This window comes from Callithrix jacchus, chromosome 11 (assembly GCF_049354715.1).
Source record: "Callithrix jacchus isolate 240 chromosome 11, calJac240_pri, whole genome shotgun sequence".
Taxonomy (NCBI): domain Eukaryota; kingdom Metazoa; phylum Chordata; class Mammalia; order Primates; family Cebidae; genus Callithrix; species Callithrix jacchus.
The window spans coordinates 90,762,242-90,781,000 of NC_133512.1; the positions used below are offsets into that span (position 1 = coordinate 90,762,242).

General features: G+C 54.2%; 1 protein-coding gene across 17 annotated transcripts in view; it reads right to left on the bottom strand.

The window, feature by feature from the left end:
* The window catches only part of LOC118143820 (uncharacterized), a 112,519-nt gene that overhangs the window by 26,316 nt on the left and 67,444 nt on the right, over positions 1 to 18,759 (bottom strand). For 12 of the 17 annotated variants that reach the window (XR_013524106.1, XM_078343332.1, XM_078343330.1 and 9 more), the window contains one exon: positions 42 to 8,805. The exons of 2 other annotated variants lie outside the window; for them this stretch is intronic. The gene's annotated coding sequence lies outside the window, so the exon portion shown is untranslated. Of the gene's footprint in view, positions 1 to 41; positions 8,806 to 9,724; positions 18,749 to 18,759 lie in introns of those variants that run through there. 3 more of the 17 variants (XM_078343322.1, XM_078343320.1, XR_013524108.1) reach the window with 3 other exon arrangements.

Sequence of the window (18,759 nt, forward strand, 5' to 3'; positions counted from 1 at the left end):
CAATTAAGACATCAATCAAGGCCAGACGTGGCGACTCACACCTGTAGCCCCAGCACTTTGGGAGAGGAGATGGGAAGATTGCTTCAGGCCAGGAGTTCAAGGCCAGCCTGGCAGCAGGTGCTTGCAGTCCCAGCCACTCAGGAGGCTGAGGTGGAGGATCACCCTAGCTCAGCAAGGCTGCAGTGAGCCAGGGTCTCCACACTGCACCTCAGTATGGGCAACAGAGCAAGACCTTGTCTGAAAACAAACAAAAAGAAACAGAAAAAAGAAACTGAGAGCGAAGACAGCAGCCAGAAGAGCTCGCCGGCCACTGATTCAGCTCAGGGGGCTGGGGGCCTCAGTGCAGCCCCGGCGTAGGGAGGGGAACAGAGCTCCAGGCAGCAGGAGCAGTCGACCCGAGGCAGCCACCAGCCTGGAGCAGCTGCACCCACCTTCTGACCTGTGTTGCCCCAGGGATGACTTGGAGACAGCCCAATGCGCTGTTTCCTCCTGGAAGTGCCTGGGCCCCTCCCCAAGGAAGGAACTCCCTTATTCTCACCCACTGCACAGCCAACTTCTCCCTCCCCCCACCTGCCTCACCTGGAAACACCTGGGCCCCTCCCCAAGGAGGGAACTCCCGTGTTCTCACCCACTGCACAGGCGACTTCTCCCACCGCCCACCTGCCTCACCTGGAAGCACCTGGCCCCCTCCCCAAGGAGGAATCTCTCGTGTTCTCACCCACTGCACAGGCGACTTCTCCCACCGCCCACCTGCCTCACCTGGAAGCACCTGGCCCCCTCCCCGAGGAGGAATCTCCCGTGTTCTCACACACTGCACAGGCGACTTCTCCCACCGCCCACCTGCCTCACCTGGAAACACCTGGCCCCCTCCCCGAGGAGGAAGCTCCTGTGTTCTCACCCACTGCACAGGCGACTTCTCCCACCGCCCACCTGCCTCACACACACTTATTTTCTTGTCCTTCTCACAGGAATCCAAAAAATAAATCTGGGCGTAATAAGACCAGCCAGTTCCTGCAGATTCGAGGCCCAGCTCGTGGTCCAGCCAGGCCTCTCCCTGGGGACCAGGCGTTGACCCCCAGCTCTGGAGGCAGAAAGCCCCAGGGTAACAGGAACTGATACAAGAGCTGAGGTCGGGCTCCTGATACCACCCCAGAAAAGGATGGCTGGAAGGCAGCTGGCTGTCTTAGGTGACAGGGGATGGGTCAGAACTGTGAACCATGACCTCAGCCTGTGGCCTCTGCACAGCCCGACCCACTGCCCCAAACAAGAGGCAGGGACCTCTCACATCCCCCACCTCAGGATCCTGGAGCAGCCATCCCAGGGCCGATGGTGATTTTCAGGAAGAATCTAAACAGAACCGTCTTTGATCAAAGGAAGTGAGTGCTGATAGTGGGATTTCAGACTTCACCAAGACTAGGCCGGAGCAGATGACTAGTCTCTTCTAGTTCTCAGAAAATAAACAGAACACAGAAAGAAACAGAGCAGTTGACTAGAGATAGTATCCGGTTTTCAGATGGTGGCAGCCATTGCCATGAACGGGCCCCAGGCCAGCGAGACCCGGCCCCCGGCCCACACAGTGCCCTTGAGCAGAACCCCGCCCCGGTGAGGGTCCAGGCATGTTCACCGCTGCAGAGTGTCACGCCATCCGGCAGAGGAGCCTGGGCGTCACAGAGGCCCCGGGGCCATGGAGTCCCAGCCAGTAATGTCTCCACCCTCACACCTGGGGTGGGAGGCTTTGGAATGTTCATGTAAACTTATTTTAATAAGTTCAGATGTGTATTGTTTATTTTAAAGCACAATCGAACCTTTGGAAATACTGAGAAATAAGTCCATTTTGGTAAACTCCAAAATTCTGAAATCAAGATTTAATTTAGGGATGATGCCCAGAGTCTCCTGTCAAATGGGTCCCAATCAAACATGCGGGTCCTGACCCGCCTCCCCAGCTCCCCAGGACCAGGTCTGGACACTGCAGGGCTGAGGGCTGCTGGCCCCAAATGCTCCGCTGGGGAGGGCAGGTCCTGGAGACAGGCTTCCAGAGGGGCTGAGAGACCCCACTCCTTCAGAGCCTGACTTCACAGGACCCTGCTCTGTGTCCAGGCAGGGAGGGGTCCTGGGGAGAGCGGTTTCAGGGACCAAGGAAAAGTGGGCACAGCAGGGACAGCAGACCAGGCTTAGGGTGGGCAGGGTGCACATGCTGTAGTGTGTGTGTGTGCATGTCTGTGTGCACATGTGTGCATCTGTGTCCACGAGTCTGTGCATCTATGCACATGTGTGTGCATGTATATGTGTGCATGTGGTGGCATGTATGTATGTTTGCATGCATGGGTGTGCATGTATACACATAAATGCTTCTATGTGCCTCTGTGCATGTGAGTGCATGTGTGTGCATGTATAAATCTGTGTGCATGTGTTCGTGACTTATGTGCATGTGTGCATGTATGCATGTGTGCATGTGTGTTCATGTGTCTGTATGCATGTGTGTAGGCATCTGCGTGCATGTACGTGCATGTGTTCGTGTATGCATGTATGTGCATGTGTTCATGTGTGTGCATGTATGTGTTCATATGGGTGCATTTATATGTTCATGTGTGTATGCATTGTGCATGTGTCTGTGTTCATGTGTGTTCATATGGGTGCATGTTCATGTGTGGGCACTGTCTGCATCTGTGTTCATGTGTGTGCGTGTTCATGTGTGCATGTATGTGTGTTCATATGGGTGCATGTTCATGTGTGGGCATTGTCTGCATCTGTGTTCATGTGTGTGCGTGTTCATGTGTGCATGTGTGTTCATATGGGTGCATGTTCATGTGTGGGCATTGTCTGCATCTGTGTTCATGTGTGTGCGTGTTCATGTGTGCATGTATGTGTGTTCGTGTGTGTGTATGTATATGTATGCATGTCTTTTCATGTGTGCATGTCTGTTCATGTGTTTCCGTGTGCATGTAGGTGTCTGTATGTGTTCGTGTTTGTGTGTGCATGTATGCGTGTGTGCATGCATACATCTGTGCCTGTGTGCATGAGTGCATGTGTGCATGTGTTCATGTGTCTGTGTGCATGTGTGTTCATGTGTGTCCATGTGCACATATCTGTGTGTGCAGGGCAGGTGTGTGTGCATGTCTGTGTATTCGTCTGTGTGTATGTTCATGTGTGTCCATGTGTGTACATTGTGTTCGTATCCGTGTGTGCATGTATGTGTCTGTATGCATGTGTGCGTGCATGCATGTGCATCTGTGTACACGTGTGTGTCAGTGGGAGGAGTGGCAGGGTAGTGAAGTCCCAGAGATGAGGCTCTGGGCGACAGCAGCTGGGGAGGGTGAAGGGAGGCACCAGCGGTCTCTCAGAATCTGGAAGGCGGAGACTGCCCATAAGAAAGTGGTGAAGCCACCTTGCAGCTCTGAGTGGCAAGGGCTGGAGTGGGTGAACCAGCCCACAGCAGTGTCCCAGGGACCCAGATGACAGCAGCTTCTGGGTGTTGGGCTCAGCTGCACAGTGCCTGGTGCTGGGAGGTTGCGGGGCTCTCCTCTGTTCAAAGTCCTTAGCAACTCCCAAGGAGGTGTCATCTTTGTGTCAACAGAGAATTCAGCCAGGGAGACAGCAGGGCAGACTCCAGGCTCCCCCTGGCTTGGGGATGCTGGAGCCCTGCCAGCTGTAAGGGGCTGGGGAGGCCTCCGCCCTCTCCAGGGGATATGTCCCCAGATCTGGTTCCCAGAACCAGCCCCGTTCTGATTGTCCAAGAGGCCTCATCCTACCCCAAAGCTTCTGGGCACCCCCTGCCCAGACCCCGAGGCAACACCAGGCTCCACTCAGAGGTGGCTCCAGGGCTCAGGGGCCAGCACTTGGTTCCCTGTTAGGGCAGGCACCGTGAGCAGGGCCACACCCAGGGTGGAAGCCTTGGTCCTCTGGAACGTCAGGTGCTGGCGCCTGGCAGGGCTGGGCTCAGAGATGCTAGAGGAGTGAGAAAGTGGCTGTGACCAGCCACAATCCCTGCCCCAGGCAGTGGCTGACCATCACGTTTTCCCAAGGAGACCCAAGCAGCCACCCTGCCTCCACACCGCCTGCCTGGGGCCAAACACCAGCCAGGCCCCACAGAGAGGGCACAACCCACAGAGCCTGGGCCACCCAGTCTCCTGGGTCTGCCTCCTCCACATCAGCAGCTCCCCAGACCCAGTCACCTTCCAGGAAAATTTCCAGGATGCAGGCGAAGCCCCCGAGTGGGTGAGGAAGCTCAGGCGCCCGAGGCTGGCGTGGGAGAGCCAGGCCCTTGTCAGGAGCCCCTGCCTCCCTGGCTTTGAGGCCCCCGCCTCTGCCTGCCCACTCTCCAATACCCAGGCCTGCAGCAGGAGCCAGGCATCCCAGACTGGCAGGACCCTGGGGTCAGAGACACCTGCCCCACCTGCAGCTCAGGATGTGGCTGGCTTCATTCCTGAAACTCACATCACTTGCTGGAAACCCAGGTTCCAGGGCCCAGCCCAGGCCCACTGCGTCCAGGTCTCTGTGAACGGAGCTGGAAATCCGAGTTAAAAACAGGTGCCATGAGGATTGGGACCAGCGGTTTCAGGAGATGGACTCACCTTCAGCCCACAGCAGTACTCCCAGCACAATCGGAGGCGTCCATGTGGCCGCTGACGTCACCACACACTCCACTCTGTCCTGTGGGTTTTTTCTTAATTCCCGCTTCCCTGGCTCCCCAGACTTTGTTAACCTTTGTAAACTACTCCAAATCCTACTGTGAATGAGACAGAAACCAGGAGTAACACCAAGAGCATGGCTCGGGAAGCCACTGGACTTGTCAGTGACTACTGAGACCCAGCAATCCCATGACGGGTACATACACAAAGGATTAGAAATCATTCTACTATAGACACATGCACACGTGTGTTTATTGTGACACTGTTCACAATAGCAAAGACCTGGAACCAACCCAAATGCCCATCAATGGTAGACTGAATAAAGAAAATGTGGGACATATATACTATGGAATACTATGCAGCCATAAAAAAGGATGAGTTCATGTCTTTTGCAGGGACATGGATGAGGCTGGAAACCATTATTCTCAGCAAACTAACACAAGAACAGAAAACGATATACCTCATGTTCTCACTCATAAGTAGGTGCTGAACAATGAGAACACATGGACACAGGGAGGGGAACATCACACACTGGGGCCTGTTGGGGGTTGGGGGCTGGGGAGGGACAGCAGGGGGTGGGAGGTAGGGGAGACATAGCATTAGGAGAAATACCTAATGTAGATGACAGGGTGATGGGTGCAGCCAACCACCACGGCACGTGTATAGCTATGTAACACACCTGCACGTTCTGCACATGTACCCCAGAATGTAAAAGTATAACTAAAAAAAGAAGTTACTCTTTCCCCAGGACAGACCTCACATTCAAGCCTGTCCCCAAGCCAGGTGGGATTGGCATTAGCCAGCAATGCTGTCCCGATGTGGACCCAGGTATCTGCTGCAACCCTTAGGCCTCACACCCCTACACGGCCTCATTCCCCTGCCCTAATCGCCACAGAAGCCCACCCTCCCCATCAGCACCCCGCCCAGACACACATCTCCGATGGCTTCTGGACATCCCGTGCACACCCCAGATCTCATGAGGCTGATGCTGCCTCCTGCCACGTGCTCAGACAGCCCTCCCAGGTGGCCGCCGCACCCACCCAGGCAGCCACGGAAAGCACGTGGCGTCATCCCAGATCCTCTCTTCCTCCCACTGAAGAAGGGCATTAAATAATAGCAATAATAGTAAAAATAAAGCCCTATCATTTGTAGTTGCTATATGATAAAGTAAATTTTGCTGTCGTGTGTTGCTTAATATAAAACCTAGCCCCTGACTGTTTAAAATTAACTAACTCCCTGAAAAACCTACCTCACCTATTCTCCCCACATTCTCAGCAAAGCTCCCAGGCATTTCAAGACTCCTGTTTCTCTTGCTGACCATCTGCGAGGTCACAGGGCAAAAGAACACCCAAAGGATGGACAATGCATTTCTCAAAATGCTATTTTTCAAATATAACGTACATCACAAGATATGTTACAAATGAATTAGCTGCTCGCTGTTCTGGCTTCTGCAAACCTGTTAGCTGCTGCGTCATCCTGGAGGTATAGAAAGTACCCATTTTCTCTCTCCTTCGCTCAGCCATAGGATGCTAATCTGATGAGCCAGTGGCCACTTTCATAAAACCCTCCTGTTTCACCCATTGGTCTCTCCAGTCTCCTGAATATTCTGCAACACCACCCCACAGCGACACCGGCTGGAGCCTGTGGAGTTGTCTCGGCTGCTCTCTGTAAGAGTCACGGAAAGAGGAAAGAAAGACGCAAGCAGCTCCACAGTCAAGAACAGGTTGATTTCTGAGAATAAACCTGAGAGGGTCTTCTGGCTGGAGTGTTGTTTCTTACAGACTAAGGATACTTAAGGGTCTGGAAACGGGAGCTTCTCACAGGTTTGGAACGTTTCTACGTCCTGGCTGCTCTCCCCTCCCATCCCACACCAACCTCTGCCACTGCCTCTAGTCTAGAAATACAAGGGAGAACCCAGCCTCCTGCGGCCACCTCTGCAGGCATCTCCAAATCCAGCCACCGCGCCTCCCCACTGGGTGGCTGGAAAACCTCGGGTGTGTCTCTCCACTCCAGGGCCCCCAAGGACCCTTCCCCACACAGCTCCAGGAGCTCGAGAGTCACTTCTTCCACCCCTTCGCCTCCTGAAAACCTCAGAGTTGTTGGGTGCAGCAGACTGAGGCAGAGACTTGTGCAGGGTATGGCGGAGCTGGAGGCACCCAGAGCAGGCCAAGCAGAGACCACAGAGCAGGGCGGGGCGGGTGGCACATGGGGGCACATGCCGCCCTGGGGGAGGGAGATGCCGGGGGGCCTCAGAGCTCTAGTGGACTTAGGAAGCCCTTTCCGTCACCCCCTTGGGTGGGCATCCACTCCCTCGTCCTCCCCACACTGAGGGTGGTGCATCTGCTCAGGAGCCCTCACGGGATCCCAGGCCCTGGAGCCACCCACAGTGCCACAGCCCCCAGTCTCCAAACCACTGTCGGCAGGCGGGGAAGTGCCTTGAGGTGACGCTGGCCGAGAGGGTCTTGTGTGCCCAGCAGCGTCAGCGTCCGTTGCTGTTAGGATTCCGTAGATTCTTTTAAACAGTGCCGGTCAGCACCAGAAGGAAGCAAGCAGATCCTGCTCTGCACATAAAACTAATACAACTGTCTATATGTCCCATTTCTAACTCTGTCCTTTTGAGTTGATTGCCTTGTATTGAAATAAAAGCTTGTTAAACATGCTGAAGCTTGTGATTATTATAGGTGGTTGCCTAAGATGTGACATGGTGACAAACCCCCAGTTACCACCCAGCAGGCTCCCATCCTCCATGGTGACCTCCCCTCCACTGATGCCCCCTGGCTGCTCTCTGGGCATAGAGAGGCCACAGCCCCCACCTTCCTTTGCCCTGAGGGTCCTCTGCATGGCTTCCATCCTGATTTCTATGGGAATTCATTTTCTCCTGTTTGTCTGCATGTCTCAAGGAGCGAATGTTTGTGTCCCCGAGTCCATCTGTGGGAGTCCTGGCCCCCAGGGTCACCGACGTGGCCTCTAAGGGAGTCATTAGGGTTAGATGAGGTCGCAAGGGTGGGATCAGTGCCCTTATCAGAAGAGACACCAGAACTCTCTCTTGCACGTGACGGCGCAGATGGGCCCCCACCAGAAACCAAACCGGTCGTACCAGGACCGTGGGCCTTGAACCCCCAGAGCTGGGAGATAAAGTCAGCTGTGGCGGCCGCCTGTCTGCAGGCAGTGTCTGCTTTGGGGCAGCTTGGTTAGGTCCATCTCAGGATTGGGGTGTGACAACCTCCCCATGCACCTGCCCCTCTTCCCTCACTAGACGGGCTGCCCTCTGGGCCACCCCAGGGAGGCCACGGTGCTCCACTTGTGGTGTTCATCGCTAAAGCCGCCCCGCTCGCAGCTGCCACAGAGAACCCAGGGCTGCAGGACTCCGATGTCACAGATCCAAATCATCTGAAACCCAAGGTCAGGAAGGCAGACCCCAAAGCACAGGGCAGCTGTGGGAGGAGACCCCACTCAGCCGAGCCCACTGGACTGGGAGCTGGCCCGGCTGGGGCAGGAAACGAAAACCATCCTTGTAATCTGAGCACTTTGGGAGGCAGAGGCGGGCGGTTCACCTGAGGTCAGAAGTTTGAGATCAGCCTGGCCAACATGGTGAAACCCCGTCTCAACTACAAGTATAATAATTAGCTGAGTTAAATAAATTTCAGCTAATCAGGAGGCTGAGGCAGGAGAATCACTTGAACCCGGAGGTAGAGGATGAAGTGAGCCAAGATCGCACCACTGCACTCGACGCCAGCCTGGACGATAGGGTGAGACTCTGCCTCAAAAAAATAAAATAAAATTGCCTCTTGTGCTCCCAGCTCCCTGGAAAGTTGGAGAGGGGTCTTCAACACATCCGAACCCCTCAGAAACAGCGTGAAGGGAGGAGAGGACGGGAATGACGTTCTCCGCGGGTGCACTCAGGCAGAAGCCGTCCGCACCACCTGATCCACTTTGACTTCAGCACAAAACCTAAGGGGGCAAAAAGCGTTTGAGTGAGAGACAAATGTCGCTGTAAAGGTCATACCTTCAAATGTCGTTGTAACAAAAACATGAAATCAAAATCATTTTCTCTGATCTGGAAGTAAAGGTCGGATCCACAAGCCTCTGAGTGAGTTCGGAAAACAGTCGTCTTTTCATTGTCGGCCAGTCCTGGCCTCCCAACAGGTAGTGGTTCCCACCTCCACGAGACACAGGCCTTTATTCGAGGACAAAAGGAAAGAAAGGTCAAAAGAGAGCAGAGCAGGAAGAGAGGGACCTTCACAGGCAGGGGAGGGACGTTCACGGGGTGCTGAGGGCGAGCTCACAGGCAGGAGGGCAGCACAGATCCAGCCTCTCTGCAAGCTCGGATATGCCTTGGAGTTTAGCCCGAGTCTGCTTTGGGACGTCCTCATCAGAAAACCAAACTCCTCCCCAAGCAGCGTCGCCCACAGCCCGGCACAAGTGTGGCTGCCACATGTCATCTGCATCCGACGTCCCCCCTCAGCCGACATCCCCGCTTCGGCCCACGCAGATCAGACGGGGCCTTCCTTCTGACGCTGCAGGCATCCGACCATCCACTTTCCAACAACCGATGTGACGAATATCATCTCCTTTTGTAGTCAACAAACATTTATAAAAATATGAATTTAATACTAAAAGGCAGAGAAATACAGACCAGATTATGTCACAATTATAATCTCTGCAGAAGCATCAGGGGTAAAGCACAGTCAGACAAAATGACTTTTAAGAACTGTAGCTCATTTGCCTGTATTTAGACTCTTGTCTTTACCAGTCCCATCTGGGGAGCACTTTTCAGCTTTGGGGGACAAGTTCGAAGTTGAATGCTAACTTTGCTGTTTCACAATCTCACCAATGGGAAAAAGACCAGGTTATCGCCCACTTATGTCCAACACCTTTGATTCAAATGTAAAAAGTAGTGAAGAGAAACATGAGGAGCCCAGAACTATCTTGCTTTTCCACCAGCCTTCATCAGAAGAAAACACCCTGCTCACCACATGCCGCACCGTCCCTCCCTCTGTCTCATCGCTCTCCCCACTCTCTCCCCGTCTTTCTCCCTCTCCCTGCTCTTTCTCTCCCCTCTCTCCTTCTCTCCCTCCCCACCGTGTGTCCCCCAACCCAACTCATGTTCTCTGCAGAGTACACCTGGCTTTACTTGTGGCCATTCCCAACTGAAGGAGGCAAAGCCGCCAGTGCCCTCAACTCCAGGCGTGGAAATCTCAAGATGTCCCTCGTGCCATACTCTACTGATGGAAGCTGCTGCCCACGGACAGGTCGTGCCTTGGTGGGAAGAAACAGAGGGGTTGCCCCTGTGACCAGCCAACCCCAGCTTTAACAGAGTGGCACCCAGGAACCCCTGCAAACAGTGCACAGCTCTCGCCAGGCTCTAGTTCGCTCCATCTCTGTGCCAGACTGGGCTGGTAGGCACCCCACCTTGGGTTTCCCACCTTCCAGGGAGGACAGCACAGTGCAAGCAGGGGGTGCAGGAGGCATGGGCCTGGGTGCAGGAGGTGTGGGCCTGGGTGCAGGTGGAGTGGGCATGGGGTGCAGGAGGTCTGGGCCTGGGTGCAGGAGGTTGGGCCTGGGTGCAGGAGGTATGAACCTGGGCTGCAGGAGGAGTGGGCATGAGGGGCACAGAAGGAGTGGGCATGGGGGGTGCAGGAGTGGGCATGTGGGGTGCAGGAGCGGCTGTGGGGTGCAGGAGGAGTGGGCATGGGTGCAGGTGTGGGCATGGGTGCAGGAGATGTGGGCATGGGTGCAGGAAGAGTGGGCATGGGTGCAGGAGGAGTGGGCATGGGGTGCAGGAGTGGGCATGGGGTGCAGGAGGTGTGGGCATGGGTGCGGGAGGAGTGGGCATGGGGTGCAGGAGGTATGGGCATGGGTGCAGGAGGTGTAGGCATGGGTGCAGGAGGTGTGGGCATGGGTGCAGGAGGTGTGGGCATGGGTGCAGGAGAAGTGGGCATGGGTGCAGGAGGTGTGGGCATGGGTGCAGGAGTGGGCATGGGTGCAGGTGTGGGCATGGGTGCAGGAGGTGTGGGTATGGGTGCAGGAGTGGGCATGGGGTGCAGGAGGAGTGGGTATGGGGTACAGGAGGTGTGGGCATGGGTGCAGGAGGAGTGGGCATGGGGCACAGGAGGAGTGGGCATGGGGTAGAGTGGGCATGGGTGCAGGAATGGGCATGGGTGCAGGAGTGGGCATGGGTGCAGGTGTGGGCATGGGTGCAGGTGTGGGTATGGGTGCAGGAGTGGGCATGGGGTGCAGGAAGAGTGGGCATGGGGTGCAGGAGTGGGCATGGGTGCAGGAGGAGTGGGCATGGGGTACAGGAGGAGTGGGCATGGGGTACAGGAGGAGTGGGCATGGGTGCAGAAGTGGGCACGGGGTGCAGGAGGAGTGGGCATGGGGTACAGGAGGAGTGGGCATGGGTGTAGGAGGAATGGGCATGGGCGGGACTCTGAGGAGAGGGTTCCAGAAGGCATCCTGCAGCAGACTCCTCAGGTCCACACCGTCCCCGAGCAGCGACCCAGGACTCACAAAGCTGCCTGTGAAACAGCCATTCTGGAAACAGCAGCAGGGGCTCTGCCGGGCTACACGGCAGCTGTTGCTTGGCTGTACCTTTCTGTGGCATTTCATGGCTCCCCCTCTCCGCCTCTCTCTGTAACCCTGCCTGTCTGTCTCTCTCACACACACAGACTCTCGTCAATCTCATAATTTAAAAGCAGCCATGTACCATCAGGACCCCTGGGGCTCCTTAATGGCACCCTGTTCCCTGCACCAGCCTTGCCCCCGATCCAGGCAGCCCCCACAGTGGCCCCAGAGCCTCCTCCCAGCCCACCATGGCCGGCCTCAGCCCCAGGAAACAAGCAGCGGGTGTGTGTAATAACTTTCCACACCAGTAAGTGGTCAGCTCCAGAAATAATTACTCACACAAGCAATTTCCCTTTTTATCTGAAGCAGGGAGGGTGTCTTTTGGGTTTGGGGATCATAAAATTGCTTTTCATAAGTACTCAATTTAGAATTGTTTGCTAAAATTAAGCCCTTGTTCAGCAGACATTTTTAGACTGAGTAATTTTTAACCCATGCCATCTGATAAGTAATCTGTTTGATTAGTAGTAAAAAAAAATCACTTGCCACATTTCTGCAGAGCGTAAATTAAACTCTCTCTGGCCACTGCTCTCGGGGAAAGTCAGTGTGCTCAGCTTTCAGGGCTGTGTTAGACAGTGAGCAGGCTGGTTCCTAGAGGATCTGCCCTCGGGGGATTACAACCCGGCTGCAGAGGTGAGACCTGCGCATTTACGCAGAACGATCAGGAATGGAGGAGGCTGAAGAGAAGCAAGGCCAGATGGAAACCTGCACCTCGGGAAAGAATGAAGAACACCTGAAACCGTAAACAGCTGGATGAATACAGACTCATTTTCCTCCTAATTTCTTTAAGATACATAAGACTGTTTAAAGCAAAAGTAAAACGTTTTCTTGTGAGGTTTCCACAGCGTGTGGATGTAACAGCCACGGCAACTACAGCACTAAAAATGAAGAGGAAGCAGGTGCGTCTATTTTGCTGCGGGGTTTACCAATGTACTTACAATCTTACAGTATTAATCAAAGAAAACCGTCAAAAGTTAAGGATGCACATTGGAATTCCATGAGTAGCCACTTTAAAAAATGCAGAGGCACAGCTAAAAAGTCAACGCATCCATTACTATGGAATTCTTAAAAATATTAACATAATTCAAATGAAGGCAGGATAGGAGGCACGGCAACCAAAACAGGGGAAACAAGCAGAAAACAAGTAACAAAAGACGCTCAGCTGAGCGCGCCAGCACCTGCCAGTAGTCCCAGCTACCCGGAGGCTGAGACGGAAGGATGGCTTGACCGTGGGAGGTGGAGGCTGCAGTGAGCCATGGTCATCCACTGCACTCAGCCTGGGTGGCAGGAGGAGACTCTGTCTCCTACCCCCAAAAAAAGGACTGAATCCAATCGTATCAACAACTACATTAAATATGAATAAACACTCCAATTAAAAGACAGAGAGTGTCAGACAGTTTTTTAAAGCAAGAGCCAACTATATACTGTCTATAAGAGTCACTTTACTTTTCGTCTGATTAGACTAGTGTCCTTAGAGATTCACTTTATAAGACACATTGACTGAAAGGAAAAGAACATATCATGTGAACAGTAAGCATACGAATGCTAGTGAAGCCGTGTAATATCAGACGAAATAGACATTCAGACAAAGAGTATTATTGGAAATAAAGAGGGATGCTTCATCATGCTGAAGGGTTGGTTCTTCAGAAGGGCCGGACAGTCACAGAGTTGAATCCACCTGTGACAGCTTCTACACACATGAAGCAACATCCAGAGTTAAAGGGAGAAATAAACGATTCCACAATCAGAATCAGGGACTTCAACACCCCTCAACAGAAATCCAGTAAAGACAAATGTCTGGACAACACTACCAATCACCCAAATGATGGCCACCCACCCCCCACCTGGGCACGGGAAGGCCGCATTCACTCTTCCACCTTCTCTGGAGTCCGCTGGCACGTGGCACATTCAGCAAGAGGGAGCAGATGCTAGGCCAAAAATGAATCCAGCCACATTAACAGTATTAATATAAGGGTGTGGGAGTTGGATGGTCTCTAAGATTTACCATGTTAGGCCAGGCATGGTGGCTCATGCCTGTAATCCCAGCACTTTGGGAGGCCGAGGTAGGCGGATCACAAGGTCAAGAGATTGAGACTGTTCTGGCCAACATGGTGAAACCTCCTCTACTAAAAATATAAAAATTAGCTGGGCATAGTGGCATATGCCTGTAGTCCCAGCTACTCAGGAAGCTGGGGCAGAAGAATTTTTTGAACCCGGGAGGCAGAGGTTGCAGTGATCCAAGATCCCACCACTGCACTCCAGCCTGGCGACAGGGCGAAAGCAAGACTGTCTAAAAAAAAAAATTTACCATGTTAAACCTCAAATGAAGTGGCATAATTTAAAGAGCTTGACAGAAAGAGAGGGAGGGAGGGAGGGAGGGAGGGAAGGAGAACCCGTTTGTTTACAGGTGCCATTGAAGAGAAGTTGGAGAACTGAGGCATCTCTCTTGAGGGGAGTGAAGCAGGTATGACCTCCAGGCCTTCTTCTGTCCCTGTGACTCTGAGTGACTTCCAAGCACCTTATGCACATAGCCTGGTCTCATGGCCACGGCTGCTCTGGGAGGTAGAAAGCATGCTTTCTGTCTCACATGTGGGGAACAAGCTGTATGGAAAGATTAATTTTTCCTTCACCAGCAGTAAGTGGCAGAACAAGCAGGATTACCATCCCATGTGACCTCAAAGCTCAGATGATACACCGCAGTCTGCGTCTTACACTTCATATTAGACTGAGGCTCACAGGCAAAACTCTGACGCCCTGAAGGTCCTAGGTGGCCTTAAAATGATGGAAGGGAGCTTTCTCTGCAGCACGATTCCCCAGCACACCGTCGCCTCCTTTCTCCCTCTCCAGAGGCTTCTGCTCCTAGAGACAGAGGACTGTGTTTATCTCACTCAGCAGCACGTCCCTGGAACTAACTATGTCTGCTACACAGAATAGGCAGTTAATCCATGTGGGTTAAATAAGTACACAGAATTAATAAATAAACTGCGTTTTAACATAAGGCAAATCTGGAAATGCACACCTCCAACTGCTACGTGCCCTCCAAAAACAGCCTTCTGCAGACTCTGGCTCTCCCATGTAGACACTTCCGGGTTTCCTCTCCTTTTTCCCATTCCAGTGTTTAATGCTGAACTCGCCCCAGCTGTCCTAACTCACCTATAGGAAGTGCACGATGCTCCATCTCTTCCACCACTTCCTCCGGCCTGCAAGAGGCTCCCTGCATGTCGGCATCAGTCAGGACACCTGACGCTAGCCGTGGTACTGACAAAAATCCCTGAACCTCTGGGGCTCACAGAAGAGGTTTCCTGCTTGCTTGTGCAACGTCCACTGAGAATTGGGGTCTTCTTGAGACTCGTCTTCAGGTGGTGACCCAGGCCACGTTGCCTGCGTGTTTTAACGTTTCATCTCTGCGATGTGGCCTTCGCTCCTGCGGCTGAGGGAAGAGAGGGCTGAGAGGCTGGAGGGATGCTTCGGGGCCAGGCCTGGACAGAGGGCAAGCAGGAGGCCCCAGCGGACTCCAGAGAAGGTGGAAGAGTGAGTGTAGTCTTCCTGTGCCCAGGAGAGGGCCCAGCATGTGAACTAAGCTGCCCCAGACACAACAGCTGGCTCAACGCTCAGCGAGAAAGAAAACCCTTCCTTCCTACAGGGCTGTCCTGGGCAGGCCCTCGACAGCCACTCCACGGCCTCTGCTCTCCAGGGAGGTCTCCGCAGACGCCTCTCTCCCTTCCTCTGTTTCCCTGCTTCCCCTGCTTGTACATTGAAAACTTCTCTGGTTGCTTCTGAAAATCGTAAAAATAAAGCTAATGTCCAATTTTTACAAAACGAAGTTAAGCCACAAATCTCGAAGTGCAGCTGACACAATAACGAAGCAGCAGCTTCGGTCTGGGATCCCTCGGGTGGATCCGCGCTTCCCTCAGGAATATCAGCTCCCTTCCAAGGCCCCCCGTGATCATGCTTTGTTTGACCACCAGGGATCAAAATAACTCTAAAAATCACATTGTGTTGTACCCTGTTCTGTCTTATTACTGCTGTCTCTCCATATTGTTTTCTACTATTAAGCGTTTTTAGGAGCCGGCCTGGGAATCTCAAGCACATTTGTGACGTTGAATTTGAAATAGCCGGTGCACCCACACACTTCATATTTGGAAGTAAGGGCTCTTCTGTATTTTAACTCTTCGGAAACATGTAAAGTATGTATGGTAAATGGAGTAACTTGCAACTACCTAAAACCTTCACGAAAGCAATGGTTTTCTGACCGTTTCACTCAACAGAAGCCACTGCTGTAAAGAACCTCAAGCCCCTCACGTGTTCAGAAAAGGCATCCTTCCAGAAGGAGCTGGACCATTTCCAGGCGTGTCTCTAACGCCCGCCCACTGCAGAATGACCTGGCCAGGTGTCTCCCACGCCACAGCTCACCCTGAAGTCACACAAGCTGATAAGCCACTGAAACCTGTGGAAATGCCCGTACAGCACCGGAGACTGGAAGCGCTGGAAACATAGTATCAGAGACACGTGCACGAGGCCCTGAGCGAACACAGTGCACACCGTAATTCTCCAGACGGCAAGGGCTGTGCGGCCTCGACAGGTAAACCCGGAGGATTCGCAGTTGAGAGCTGTATTCCCATCACCCCGGCAAATAGGCCTTCCTCTACTTAAACCAGTTTTTCCTTGGCTTCCAAGAGCCTGATGTGTAAATATTTTAATGTGGAAAATGAAATCCAAATGACGACTGAGAGCGTAGCCTGGCCTCCCACAAACAGAGCACCTGCCACGGAGCCACGGTCTGCTCCTCGTGGCCTCCCACAAGCAGAGCGCCTGCCATGGAGCCACGGTCTGACCCTTGTGCCCTGAGCCGCAGAGGGTGGAGTATGTACGAGCCGAGCTGCCCCTGCTCAAGCTGCCTCTGGTCACCATCACATGAGGATTTGCTGTGTGGGCGTGGGCCTTGCACCTGCGCTGGTGGAGGGCCAAACCCGGGATGCTGGTCATGGGCAGGTGGCTGGGGGCAGGTGGACTGGGGGGGAGAACAAGGGGAGGGAGGAGGCAATGGCAGAGGAGAGAGAAGGCCGAAGTGTGGGAGGGTGCAGAAAGGCACAGCTCCCTGCTCCTAGAACAGTGCCTGGTACAGAAGCACTCAACTACTTGCTTATTTAAAATTAAAATAATAATAGGCCGGATGGGTGGCTCTCTCTGGTTCCCTCCATTTTGGGAGGCTAGGTGGGCGGATCACTTGAGCCCTGGAGTTGGAGACCAGCCTGGCCAACATGGAAATGCCATCTATACAAAATATACAAAAATAAGCCGGCACGGTGGCGTGCACCTGTAATTCCAGCTACTCGGGAGGCTCCAGAGAATCGCTGGAGCCCGGCAGGCAGAGGGGCAGTGAGCCGAGCGCGTGCCGCCACACTCCGGCCTGGGGACGTGAGTGAAACCCTGCCTCAAAATAAATAAATTTACGTAAATAAAAATCTGACATCGTAAGAGAATTTTAAGTCTGGGAGATCTTTTAGCGACTATTTCCAGCCCCACACATTCCCCCTTGACTGCATGCGCACGCAGGTACACATCTGCACTCCCACAAATCACACATGCACACGCGCACGCACACACACACAGAGGCAGGCACAGACGGGGCGAGGAAGCCGTGGCCCAGAAAGCCCACCTGACTCTCCCAAGCAGAAGAGCAGGCAGTACCCAGGAGACAAAGGGAATGCCCACCCAGAACGGCTCAGACCCCACAAGCCATGGATCTGTGAGAGGACTCGCTGGCCAGCCGGCACCTTCCCCGAAACAGCAGCTACCCTGGCAGATGCTGGTCAGCCAGTGACAGGCTCAGAAGAGAATTCAGCCGTAAATCTGGAGGTCACACTAACGGCTCTAAGGAGCCAGGGCGAGGTCCCTACAGAGCTGTCGCCCGCACCAGCCCTGGTGGGCCCCCTCCTCTCACCCGTGCTTCTCCCAGGAACCCATCTGCGCCCAAGGGGTAGGATAAGTGCCCCCAGCACAGAAGGAAGTCGCTTCGCACCCATGACCATGCTTAACAAACAAGAGGCTGCCACTGGTGTCGGGCAGTGACTGTCACCCCACTTGACAGACGAGGACGCTGGGGCTCGGAGAGGTGGGTGGCTGCTCAGGTCACAGGGTCAGCAAAGCACAAAGCCTCCAGCGACCCCTGTGTGGCTGGCTTAGAAGCCCCACTCCACGCAGCTGCCTCGCTGGCAGAGGCCTCAACCTTAGAGGGGCGTGATTCCAGCCCTTGTCCTCTGGCAAAGAGCAGATCAGGGCACAGTGTCCCCTCCACAGGGTCACCTCCTTGGGGGGAGCAGGCCACATCTCTTTGCTCATGGATAAACCGGGGTCAGCCACCACACGCACTCTGTCATGGGAAAAGCATTTTTATCCAGGTCCCTCCAGCTCGTGGACCCTGTGGAGAGCCAGCCACGAGGCTGAGTGCTGGGAAGAGGGTACGTTTCATCATCCCGTCCAGGGTTGTGTGGCTAGTGAGTCCAAGGTGATAGGTTTTCAACGGCCACTTGGCTTTCCAAATTTCACAGGCTGTTCCCAGATGCAGACGGCAGCCCGTGTGGACACGGCTGATGAGATGCAAGTCAATACCATACACGCTGCTGAGCGGGGACTCTCCCCGCCTCCCTCCTCCCGGCATCTCCATTTTTCCAAAAGCATAAAGAGGGTGTCGGTGCAAGATGAATGGAGCTCGGGAGGGGACAGCCGCACGGGGAGCTGCAGCCGGCATCTCCGGGCCGAGAGGGCGCTTGCCAGAGTGGCTGGGGCCTGGCTCCTCTGGCTTTTACACCCCCCGGGAGCCAGGTCTCTGAGGGTGGGAGGATAAATGAGGTGCGCTCTGGAGCCATGGAAAACCAGGCCAGGTTCAAAGGGAGATGCAGCTACGTTTGCTGAGTGGGCGAGGGTGATGCGGTGCCAGTGGGTAAGGGGGAAACCGCCTCCCAGCCTGTGGCCAGCAAGCCAACACTCCTTAACGCCCCATTTATCACCTGAGCATGTGGGTATGAGAAGGAACAAGGTTTAGCAAGATGAGTGAGGAGGGGTCTGGAGATGAGCCCACAGGTGATTGATGCTCCTGAGAAGCCCTGAGCCAGGAGACCCCGTCCACACCTGCCCCATTCACACTCTGCTTTCATTCACAAAAGTCCAAGCTGGAGGGGTGGGTGGCAAGGCCCAGAGACAGACACTGTCACCTCTTACAGGTGCCACCCCTAGCCCTGGCACAGCCTGGGTGATAGGTGCCAGGCTGTATGCGGTGAGCCGGTGCTCAAATGGGTGCCAACGGGGGGGTTTCAGGCCTGCCTGGCCAGGAGTGGGTTTGCCTCAGTCCCCCTCCCCAGTCCCCAAAATACACATGTACCCCCTACATCAAACAGAAGGGACATGGCAAGCGCCCCTCATCCGTCCACAGGGACCTGCCTCGTCTGAGGTTTTTTCCATGTTTCCTTCAACCTCCTTTAAACCACAGAGTGCACATCCTTTAGGGTGT